The sequence below is a fragment of the Crocodylus porosus genome, unplaced genomic scaffold (genome assembly GCF_001723895.1).
Source record: "Crocodylus porosus isolate Cpor-Errol unplaced genomic scaffold, CroPor_comp1, whole genome shotgun sequence".
NCBI lineage: Eukaryota > Metazoa > Chordata > Crocodylia > Crocodylidae > Crocodylus > Crocodylus porosus.
The window spans coordinates 182209-192963 of record NW_017728923.1 but is presented as its reverse complement, the minus strand read 5'-3'; the positions used below and the strand labels follow the sequence as shown (position 1 = coordinate 192963).

Sequence of the window (10755 nt, the reverse complement as noted above, 5' to 3'; positions counted from 1 at the left end):
TTGTTATTTGTGCAAAACTACAGATTTCTTTCAGATCTCCCTAGAGTTGCTTGTGCAGGGGAAGAGCCATCTCTTGTGGTGAGTGTCCCATTTTGCAGGCTGATACTGAGTGGGATGGGAAGAGGGTCCCAGGCCTTGCATTTAGAGTCAACCCTTGTACAGGCACTTATACTTTCCCAATCTACCTGCCCACAGGTCAAACATGGTCTATATTGTTTTTGCTAAGAGGTGAGACAATGGATTTGTACAGGATGGTTTGGATAGGAATGATCCTGCTTCCTGTAGGGGGCTGGACTAGGTGATATCTGAGGCCCCTTTCAGCTTAGCTTCTCTATGATTCTATGATGTGGCCCAGCAAAAGGCCTGCAGGTTGGGTCCTTGCCAATTGCACTTCATTATGTTAAATTCATTTTAATGTACTTAGGATAAAACCTTTAACTCTGTCCTCCAGTGGGCAGGAGCAGTACCTTCTGTTTGTCAATCACCAGGCGTGCTTATGGCTCTCTATAAACAACAAAGGGAAATACAACGTCAAAATAAAACCCGATGGATTGTGTGTCCATTTAGCCACTTGTTTTGAATTAAATGACCATAGAGTTGCTACATATGTCACAAGAGTTGATGTTGTTTCTTTAGTTCCCCTCTGGAGCCATGTGATTATAAGTTTATAAGTCAGAAGTTTAGACTGTATTTTTGTTGTTTTTTGAAGGAAGTTTCTAGCTGTCATAATGGCAGGGATAAAGTTGGGCGCACATTCAAAACCCAGGCAGAACATACAAAGAATCTAAACTGCATTGGCCTGTTTTGGTTTTTTTTGAGTGGCATTATTTTTAAGCCAATCTAATTATCTTTGTTAATGCTTGGGGTTGGTAATACAGTAAACCAGCTTCCTCCTTTTTGATGCTTTGATTCAGGTTCAATAATAACTGCTAGCATATGTTGTTAAGTCCTCTTTTCTGACTGCTGTACTAAGTCAAATGTTCATGCAACCAAAACAGCTATAGTTTTTAAAAGACCAAAGAGTCCTACATGGCATAAGAATATCTAATATTAATTCCTGGAACACTCAAAACCCCTACGGCCCAACAGACTGTGCAACCCTTATTCCTATGGCAACCTACTTATGTCTGAATAAGGGCTCATCAAATGAGGCTTGCAGTAGCTGAGCTCCAGTTAATAATTTTGATAATTTAAAAAAAATCCTGCTCCTTTCACTTCTCTATAACAACTGCTCTATTGGAGAAAAGGGAGAGAACAACAGTAATTTATATTGCCCTGTCTGATTACAGCCCTGAAACACCTAAAATCAGATCAAAACAGTTCACTCTTTAAATGACCTGTGAAATGACAGATGCCATCAAAATAATTGTAATAGTCACAAGCTGCCATAAAACATATCATTGTTTAAAAAAAAACAAGGACTTTAGGGACAATGGAAAAAATGTATCTTGGTGCTTAATAAATCTTAATTGTACAGGATCTCTGAAATTTAACATGCTCAATAGAGCCCTACTTTCCACTGATCTGGTCTTGGACGCTGGGTATTTTATAAAATAAGAAGGGGGAGAAACCAGCTCCACTGGTTGCATCTGGAACACTGAAATGTGGAGCACAGAAGAGACTAAATCTAGACCTGCAGGAGTGGCATTCTGCATTTTGCTCCAAAACAAATCAGAGGCATTTTCAGCAGGCCTGGTCGTATATCTTGTTTGTACTGTTTTGTGTGGATGGATCCAAGCAAGTATATTACTAATGCAATGGGTTGCCTCCCCACCCAGGAAACAGGTACAACACGAGTGAAAGGAAGGTATTGGCAGTAACAGCATGATGCATCTTGTAGCCAGTGCCTTGTTGTTGTTTGGAGCTGGAGCTAAAACCGTGGAAGTCCTTGGGAATGAGTCTGCCCTTGCCGGACCTGCCACTTAGGATTAAGCCAAGAGACATAACATCTGTTCATAGTGCAGTGCACTCAAAAGGCAGCTAAAGAAGAGAATCCAGTGTGAGGCGGCTCCTCTGATCAGAGCATTTGAAAAGAGCTGTTCCTCAAGTACCGGCAGCAAATTGCAGGGAAAGCTGGGGACATCAATTTGAGGGCTGGGTCAGGAGCCAGTCACATGTCTTGTCTGCCTGGGATTAGATGAGTCTCATTCTAGCTAAAAGCTGCAATGATTATCTAGGTGTTGGCTTGCGGGGAGGGGAGCAGTGGAACAGCCGCAGCCAGACCCCTTTTGTGACGCATGGATTTGGAGCATGGAGACTAGTCGCATTACCCCAATTTAGTCAATTTCCTGGACTAAAGAAGAGGATAAGTGACTTCGGGTTGAGAGATAATGTCCTACCTCAAGCCTACTGGGCGAGAACTTGAGCGTTTTGATGGGCTGTCTCTCATTTACTGGTAAGCATGGCTGTTTGCAGAAGGGTTGGATATTGTACGTTTTAAATTCACTTTTCCACTGAGAACTGGGTAGCACTCAGTAAGCCTGTGTGTGTGTGTGTGTACGCGCGCATGTGCGCGTGCGCATGCGCACACGCGTGTGCTGGGGGTGAGCACAATATCTGTCCATTATGGAGTATTGGCAGTCCCTCAAATTAAGGTTGTAGATGAGTTTCTACTACAATAACTAGCATATTGTTTCAAGCATGAGTAAGCACTAGGTGTGCCTGTGTGTGTGTGCGCCATATATGAGTATATGTATATATGACTATATTTTTCTCTGTGAATTAATACATTACTTACAAGAATCCTTTATTAACTTTATTTTTAGGAATGGCATTTTATGAATTAGCTTTGCATGAAAAGACCAGTGTGATCAACAGGATTTTTGTGACTACCTGTTTCCAATGACCTTAAGACACTTTGCCTTCCAGTCACTACTCCCAGCCCCATTAGTGATGTTACCTTCGTTTTACAGGTGGGGGGAATTTGAACTGCAGAGATTGGCCAGAAGTCCTGCAATGTTGATAATGCCTCTTTGGCTCCCAGCCATGTATTCTAGCCACTAATTTGTGTTCTTCTCCTAAGGAGTGTTATTTATTGGGCATGGTATGTGAGAACAGGCTTTTACAAAATACTTGGAAAGGCAAGCTCTGATCCCAACACTAGTGGCTTAAGTAGAGGGGGTTCAGTTGTTTAAGCAACAAAACAGAGCTGGTTCTTTGCCCCGATGCTTGCACTATATCCAGAGTTTATGATGACTTTGCATTCTAGTCCATCTTAGGCTGTTTTATATCTGCTAAGCTGGAGCAAGAGGCTGTTTAATGCTCTGAGAATTGTGTGACTCTAGCCACCTGTGGCAAGCCTCTGGCCAGTTATTTTACTCTGGATGACAATTGGAGAGCTGCCTTGTGGACATCCATACACAGCTGGAAAATAGTTTGTGACATAAACCAGAGACGAAGGGTGGTGGGAGTGATGGGCTCTGAGGCTTAGCTACTGTTTATGAATAGTATATTGGCATAAGGAGCACGAGGCATGAAAAAATGAGATTGGTAATACTGGCTCAATAGCAGTTGCAAACTCCGTATGCAAGTGCAACTGACAGTGCCTCATTATGGATGTGGTCCAAAGCCCAAGGAAGTGAATGAAAGACTCTTGGACTACAAGGTAGTATGGATGCTGGATTCTTGCTATTTGCTGTAATTTTCCTCTTAGGTAGGAACAATGTAGGTCCTCTCAGTTGTAATATAGGTACTGAAATGTTATCTAGTGTTTTGCATACGATAGGCTGGCTTCTCATCTGGAGAATGGTAACTTGTACTAGCTATAAATTAGGCCAGTCTCTAATTTAATTGTCACAGGCTGGTAAGCATTGTAGCCAAACTATAGAGGCATAGAAGGGACTTGCCCAGAGCCACAGAAAGACTAAGTATCAGAATTGCATTTAGAACACAGGAATGGCCGGGCTGGTGCTTAAGCCACACACAGTGTGGGTGGGAGATCTTAAACTCTTGGTGCTTCTGTTCTGATGAAACTTGCATGGAAACATCAGAAGGGGAGAGAACAAGATCTTACCCATATGGAAATCAGTAGAAAAAAATGCCAGGGGCCTGATTCTTCCCTTCAGAAGTGAGTGTGAGTAAGAGCAACTCTGGCTTCTGAAGGTGCATTCTTCTTGTAAGCAGATCTGCGTAGAGGAAAGAAGGATAATGTCCAGTTATGTACACAGTACATAGATATAAATGTAGATCATACTTTGGTGTCCTTGGCTGTCAACAGGAGTATGACTTAAATGCAACCAGACTGGGTTGATATGACTATCTACTTTCCTGACTAATTATGGACTCAGTAGACTAGACCTAAAGCTAGTGCGATCCAGTACAAACCTAGTGACTCCAGTGGAACTACACTAGTTTTCCTCGGCAGAGGATCTGGCACTGTATTTCTGGTGGCAGAGACATGCAAGAAGCAGGTTTGATTACTTTCAAGGGGGCTACTTAAAAAAAATAATCTTGAGTACTCTGAGCAAGGTTTTCTCTTCTCTTGGCTAGAAATCACATTTACTTACATATTTTAGTAATTCCATAACACTTCCTTATCTGTCTTATGAAGAAGAACCTAGTAAGGAGAGAGAAAACTTAAATATCTCCAGCAAGAACTTGTTTTCTTTGTTGATTTTACACTTGAATCTTAAAGTAAAAGGAGAAAGTTGTATTATTTCTAATGTAATTCATTAACATCTTCCAGGAGGGTTAGAGAATGTTGTACGTCTACAATACCTGCCTTGTGCTCAGTTGCTTTTTAAAAAATGATCTCCTGTGACAAACCGTGCAAACCTAGAGGTGCTTTCATAAGTCTGGGGAAGTTAAGAATAATGGTAATAGATTTTTCCATGGTTGTGTTTGAATGATGCTGTACTCATGATGGTCCATGACTTATGCAAGAGGCAAGGGTTTGTTTAGATAACATCTTTTATTGGACTTGCCTCTTGCATAGTTTTCTCTATGTCATCCTACAGACTGAATGCCTGGAAGAGGTGCAGATTTGTCCTGCTGAGAGCTTTGCAATAATAAATGAAGTGTGATTAGTGTGCCTAGGATTAAGCAAAAATTAAAAATATTAACTTCTTTTTCTTGATTTTGACTTCCTCCTGGTTCCAACTGAAGCATCTAAAACCATTCTGAGTGAATCTGGAGCCATCACACTGGCTTTTGGGGTATAACTTGTGTGATTGAGCCCATTATTTTGAGCATGCCTAAATGTGGCAAGGTTTAAAGAAGGGTCTGTGGCTTACCTTAAGCTATTTCTAGTATCTTCACATTATGAGGTGTTGCCTACATATCATCTACACATCAGGTAAAGGAGATTCATCATCTCACTGACATCCATGATATGTGCATTTTTTTCAATGCCACCAAAGCCATCTATGGTTTGAGCACTCAGGGGCCAACCCCCTTGAAACCTAGGAATGTAGGAGATCTGATCAAGGAAAGTGGAGCCATCAGCACCTGACTGATGGAGCATTTTGAAGACCTCAGTTGAGCTCTGTTGTTGACAAGAGTACTCTTAACTCCCTGCAACACCCAGTCAGAGACAATCTTGAAATCCTTCCAGCCGTTGACCAGGTGAGGAAAGCCATTAAGCAGATGAAGAATGACAAGGCACCTGAAACTGATGGAAGTCTCACTGAAATCTTCAAGAAGTGGGGAGAGGAGCTCACATCACAGCTCCCTGCCCTCATCTTAAAGATTTGGAATGATGAGAAAATCCTAGATGACCTTAGGGATGCCATAATTATGACAATCTTCAAGAAAAGAGACAGGTCTAACTGTGTAAGTAACAGAGGGATCTCCTTGTTGTCCACCATAGGAAAGATCATTGCAAGAACCCTCTTGAACAGTGTCCTTCCACTGGCTGAAGAACTCTTCCTGAAATCTCAGTGTGCATTTAAGGCATCAAGAAGCATAACTGAGACAATCTTTGCTGCTTGCCAGCTGCATGAAAAATGCTGGGAACAACATAAACCTCTCTATATGGCCTTCCCTGACCTCACAAAAGTCTTTGACTGTCAGCTGAGAAGCACTGTGGAGGATCTTTCTGAAGTACGGATGTCCACTGAATCTAGCACCATTCTTGCTTGCTCCATGATGGTATGTGAGCAGTGGTTCTCATTAATGGATCTATCACAGATCCCTTTGAGGTTAAGACAGGAGTTAAGCAAGGCTATGTCAACACTCTTCTCAATATTCCTTACTGTAATGCTACATCTGACCACCAACGAACTTACAATTGGAGTAGACCAAATGGATGGTAAGCTGTTTGATCTCAGCCAGCTCTGAGCCAAAACCAAGACCACCCCAACCTCACTCGTTGAGCTCAAGTATGTTGATGAGGCTTGCTCGGAAGCAGACCTTCAGGCAATTGCTGACATCTTTACCAAAGTATGCGAGAAAATGGGACTGACACTTAGCATTCAGAAGACTAGGGTCCTCCATTAACAAGCTCTTAATGAGTAGTCCTCAGATCTGTTAATTCAGATTTACAGTGAGACTCTGGAGAATGTTGAGTATTTACAGTACCTTAGAAGCCAACTCTTACAGAAGGCTGACATAAAAAACCCCCAACATTGCCTTAAAAGTGCAAGTGCAGCTTTTAGATGCCTAAGGAAACAGGTGTTTAAAGATCACGATATCAGATCTGAAACCAAGCAGTTGTGATCCTCACCTTCCTGTATGGAGCTGAGCTGTGAACAATATACAGGAGACACCTCAAGTAGCTGGAAAAGTACCATCAATGCTGCCTATGGAAGATCCTTTGAATCTAGTGCACAGGTATACAATTGTTCCTAGCCACGCTCTCTACCAAGACAAGGATAAAGCACCGCTTGCAGGCCTATCAAGTTGAAAAAAGACTTACCCTAGCTGGATAGGTATTGGCAAGACTGGACCATACCATGTTAGCATTAGTATGGTAGCATCTAGTGGGCACACTCATGGATCAGGGCCCACTGTACTAAGCACTGAACAACACAGAACAAACAGCCAGTTCCCATTCAAAGAGCTTTGAAACTCATTATTGTGATGCTTAGAAGGCAAAAAACAACAGGTTGATGTAGACCAGGGGTGGGTAATTGTTTGGCCCCATGGGCCACATAAAGAGTTTTGGTGAGCTGTTACAGACCAGGTCAGCACTCCTCTTCCCATCTGCACAACAGTTCACCAAAACTTCCTAAGTGGCTTTGCTCTGCACTTGGCTAGGCAGCTGGGATAGGGCCATGGGCAGGAGGGGAGCAGCATCTGGTAGTGGAGTGGATGAGTGGGGCTGGGATCATGGGTTAGTGATCCTTCAAGGCCAGGGCCTGGGGCCTGGGGCCTGGGGCAGAGCCATGACCTGCTGTCCACATGCCCCTGCAATGGGTGCTGGTTCTGCGGGCTGGGGTGTGCAGGGTGCAGATTATAACCAGCCCTGTACTGTCCCCCCCAAACACAGTGCAGCAAGTATAGTTGCAGTGAGGGGGAGGGATGTGCACACTCAGTATACTTTCTTTGTGACTGGGCTGGGGTGGGGGTGCAGATTGAGACCCCCACAGTGCAGGAGGGAGTGGGGCAGGGGTGAATCATTCACCCATTCCCCACTCCCTCCTGCACCATGGGGATTGTCCTATGACCTGGCCTGGCTGGGGTTCCATTCACCATGAATGGGGCCCTGGCTGGGCTGGGTTGGGTTGTGGGACAATTGGAGTCTGGTGGTTCATCTAGAGGATGGTGAGGGGGACTCCTGCTGCTGTATGCACTGTGGCGGAGCCAAGGAGGGGGCACATGCCCCCCCCCAATATGTGCGCAGTGTGAGCGTGGGCTGAAAGCATGGTGAGTCCAACACCATGTACGTCCCGCCATTGGCAGGCTGGCCTTGCCCTGTGTGCAGATCCAGGGAACACCTCCCCCCAAGCCCTCTTGGGGTGCGTGCAGCAGCGGGAACCACCAGCCCCTCCCTGTGCTAGGTGCCCCCTGACAAGCTGCTCGTGGTTCTGTCCTGCACCAGGCCCCGGCTGTGTGGAGCCTGCCCCTGCTCCAGTCCTAGCCCCACTCCCTCCCTCACTCTGCCTTTCCATAACCTGCACCTGTAATCTTCACTTACATACTCCATAGAAAATACACAAGACTGCTCTTGTCCTCTCTCCACAGAAGACTGGAACTATTCCCAAGAACCTTAGAGTCAAAGGACCCTGTTCATTCATTCACACAGCCTATCCAGCAGAGAGATTACTTTCTTTGCTTTCTAGCTTCCTATTGCAAACACAACAGGAGCTTCTTACTTAATCCCAAGCGGACCACAGAATGTAACCATGTCCACTACTCTGTCTGACCCAGACCAACAAAGTCTCCCAGTCAGCAGTAACAGACAACAAGTCTCAGCTAACACCACTAGAAGAGGGTCACTCTGCATCAACAAATTCCCTGATCGGTCAGGTTACCATCCTGGTCTCGGCGGAGTTGCCAATTGTTGACACTGGATTTGGACCCAGTGCCTATACCTTTGTTCCGGGTGAGCGCAACCCTCAAATTGACCATAACACCTGCCAGTTGATAATAAGCAAATTTATTGATACAGAGTAAGAACAGAAAAGCAACAATACAAACAATTCTATATCTACCAATCCTAGGACTGTCATCAGAGTCAAACTACATCTGGTCAGGATGCAGGCTCCACTCTGAGGCTCTCTCTCTTAGGTGTCAGCAGTCTGGAGGTGGGATGCCAAGGCCCACAGTCTCCCTCCAGTGGGTTGCTTGATGGGCTGCTGGTATGTCCGCAGAACATGGTGGCCTTGGGGACCCTTTCTGGGGGATGGGGACCCCTCCCAGGGAGAAGAAGGAGGAGGGACAGGGAGGGAACTTTTGTTAATCTCAAGTCTCTGCTTTTGTATTCTCCTTCCCCCTTGATGACGCCTGATGACTCTTCATCTGTGGCTATTTCTAGTTGGTTGTCTCTCTGTGGTCACACATCCACGTAGCCTTCTGGGCCTTCTCCTAATTTGGTCTGTTCCTCCAAAACCAGGACTTAGGCCTCCCTGCTCTTTGAGGCCTTGTTGCTGGTTTCACTTATCTGGTGCTATGGGACAGTATGGTACATATTTCTTTGGTTCCCAAGCTGTGTTCTTCCATTGTCCTTGTTGTGTTAGATAGCCTGTCTGCTTTTGGGGCCATGAGAAGCTGTGGTGTGTCTTCCAAGCTCTCTAGAAATCAATTTAACCCCTGATGCCCATCTTGACCCATTAAAAGGCATATATCTATACCTATAAGCCAATTCCATAAAAACAGGCCTTTAAATACTGTTTCTAAGCCAACAACCACCATGGGGCAGGGGGCAGATTGAGGCCCCAGTGGTGCAGGAGGGAGCGGGGCACAGGCAGGAGCAGGGGCTGGGGGGAGTGGGGCCCCAGCCAGGCCAGGTGGTGGGACAAGTGGAGGCCCAGGGGGCATGTGTCCCCCCCAGTCTGTGTGCGGGGCAGAGGTGGCTGCTGCTGCACACTGTGCTTTGCTCCCTGCTGCAGCTGCCCTGAGAGTGGCCGTTGCCATGTGCATCCTGTCGTAGGGCTGCTCCATGCCCCCTGCCCACCCAATGGTGGGATGCATGTGGCGTCGCACGGCTCTTGGGGCAACGAGGCTCAAAGTGTAGCACACAGCAGCAGCCATCTCTGTTCCATGCACAGATCGGGGTGCATGTGCCCCCCGGGCCTCCACTTGTTCCACCACCTGGCCTGGCCAGGGCCCCACTCACCCCAGGCTCTGCTTCTTCCTGTACCCTGCTTCCTCCCTCACTGCTAGGGCCTTGGTCTGCCCCCTCCACAGCCCTTTCTCTTCCCCCTGCCCCTTTCCCCACAATACATACCTGCTGAGGGTGTGTGTGCGTGCATGTGCTCAATCCCCCTAAATAATTTTTTCTCCTTCCTCGTATGAGGAGGGGTCCCTTGGAACGAAGCTCAAAGGTGCTGTCCATGTTTACCTCTCCTGCCTATTTTCCTTTCTCAGCTAGGGCACAATACTTTTATGTACCCCTGCACCTGCACCTACAGAAGCGAACAACATTTAATGGCAGTGGTTTGTCCACACAGAGCTCATTATAAGAGTCCTGGGCTCTAGGGCTGTGCAAAGCTTTGGATCATGATTTGGATTAGGAGATGATTCGGATGCTTCGGAGGCCAAATCTACAAATTGGAATTCAATCGCAGAAAGCTTTAGGCTTTCCAAATTGATTCAGAGCTTCCGAATTGATTTGGAAAAGATTTGGAGATTCGGCCATAGGGTATAATGGGGAATCAATGAAATATCTATAACTTTGTTGTCTTTTGGCTGATTCATATGAAACTTGCAGGGATGGTAGCCTCCGCAAAAAGCATGCCCAGTTGCAAGATGATAGGTATAGGGGTTTCTGGGAAACTGTACTCCAAAGTTCTGAAAGAAAAACTCATGCCATGTGTGTGTTAAGCCACAGTGGGGTGAAAACTGCAGGGGTGGTAGCCCCTGGTGAGGCCACAAAGTCTGCCATGTTTCAAGGAGATAGGTGCAAGGGTACGGGGGAAACTGCACCCCAAATTCTTGAAAGCAAAACTCATGTCACGTATGTGTATTAAACCACAGTGGGGTTGAGGTAAAAAAACTCTCTCTCGGTTCGTTTCTTTGGAGGCTCAATGAATATTAATGATCCTTCAGGCACACATTGTTGGTGATACAAAAGGGTATATATTTGCAAATAGGGTCAGAGAGAGAAGACAAAAGATCAAAACCCTCTGCCCCCGGGCACAATCATTAGCAGGCTTT

General features: G+C 45.7%; 1 protein-coding gene across 1 annotated transcript in view; it reads left to right on the top strand.

Moving 5' to 3' along the window:
- The first annotated feature begins 2091 nt into the window (after positions 1–2091).
- LOC109313350 (syntaxin-binding protein 4-like) overlaps positions 2092–10755 on the top strand; it is a 100547-nt gene continuing 91883 nt past the window's right edge. Inside the window, exon 1 of the mRNA XM_019539825.1 lies at positions 2092–2395. The gene's annotated coding sequence lies outside the window, so the exon portion shown is untranslated. The remainder of the gene's footprint in view (positions 2396–10755) is intronic.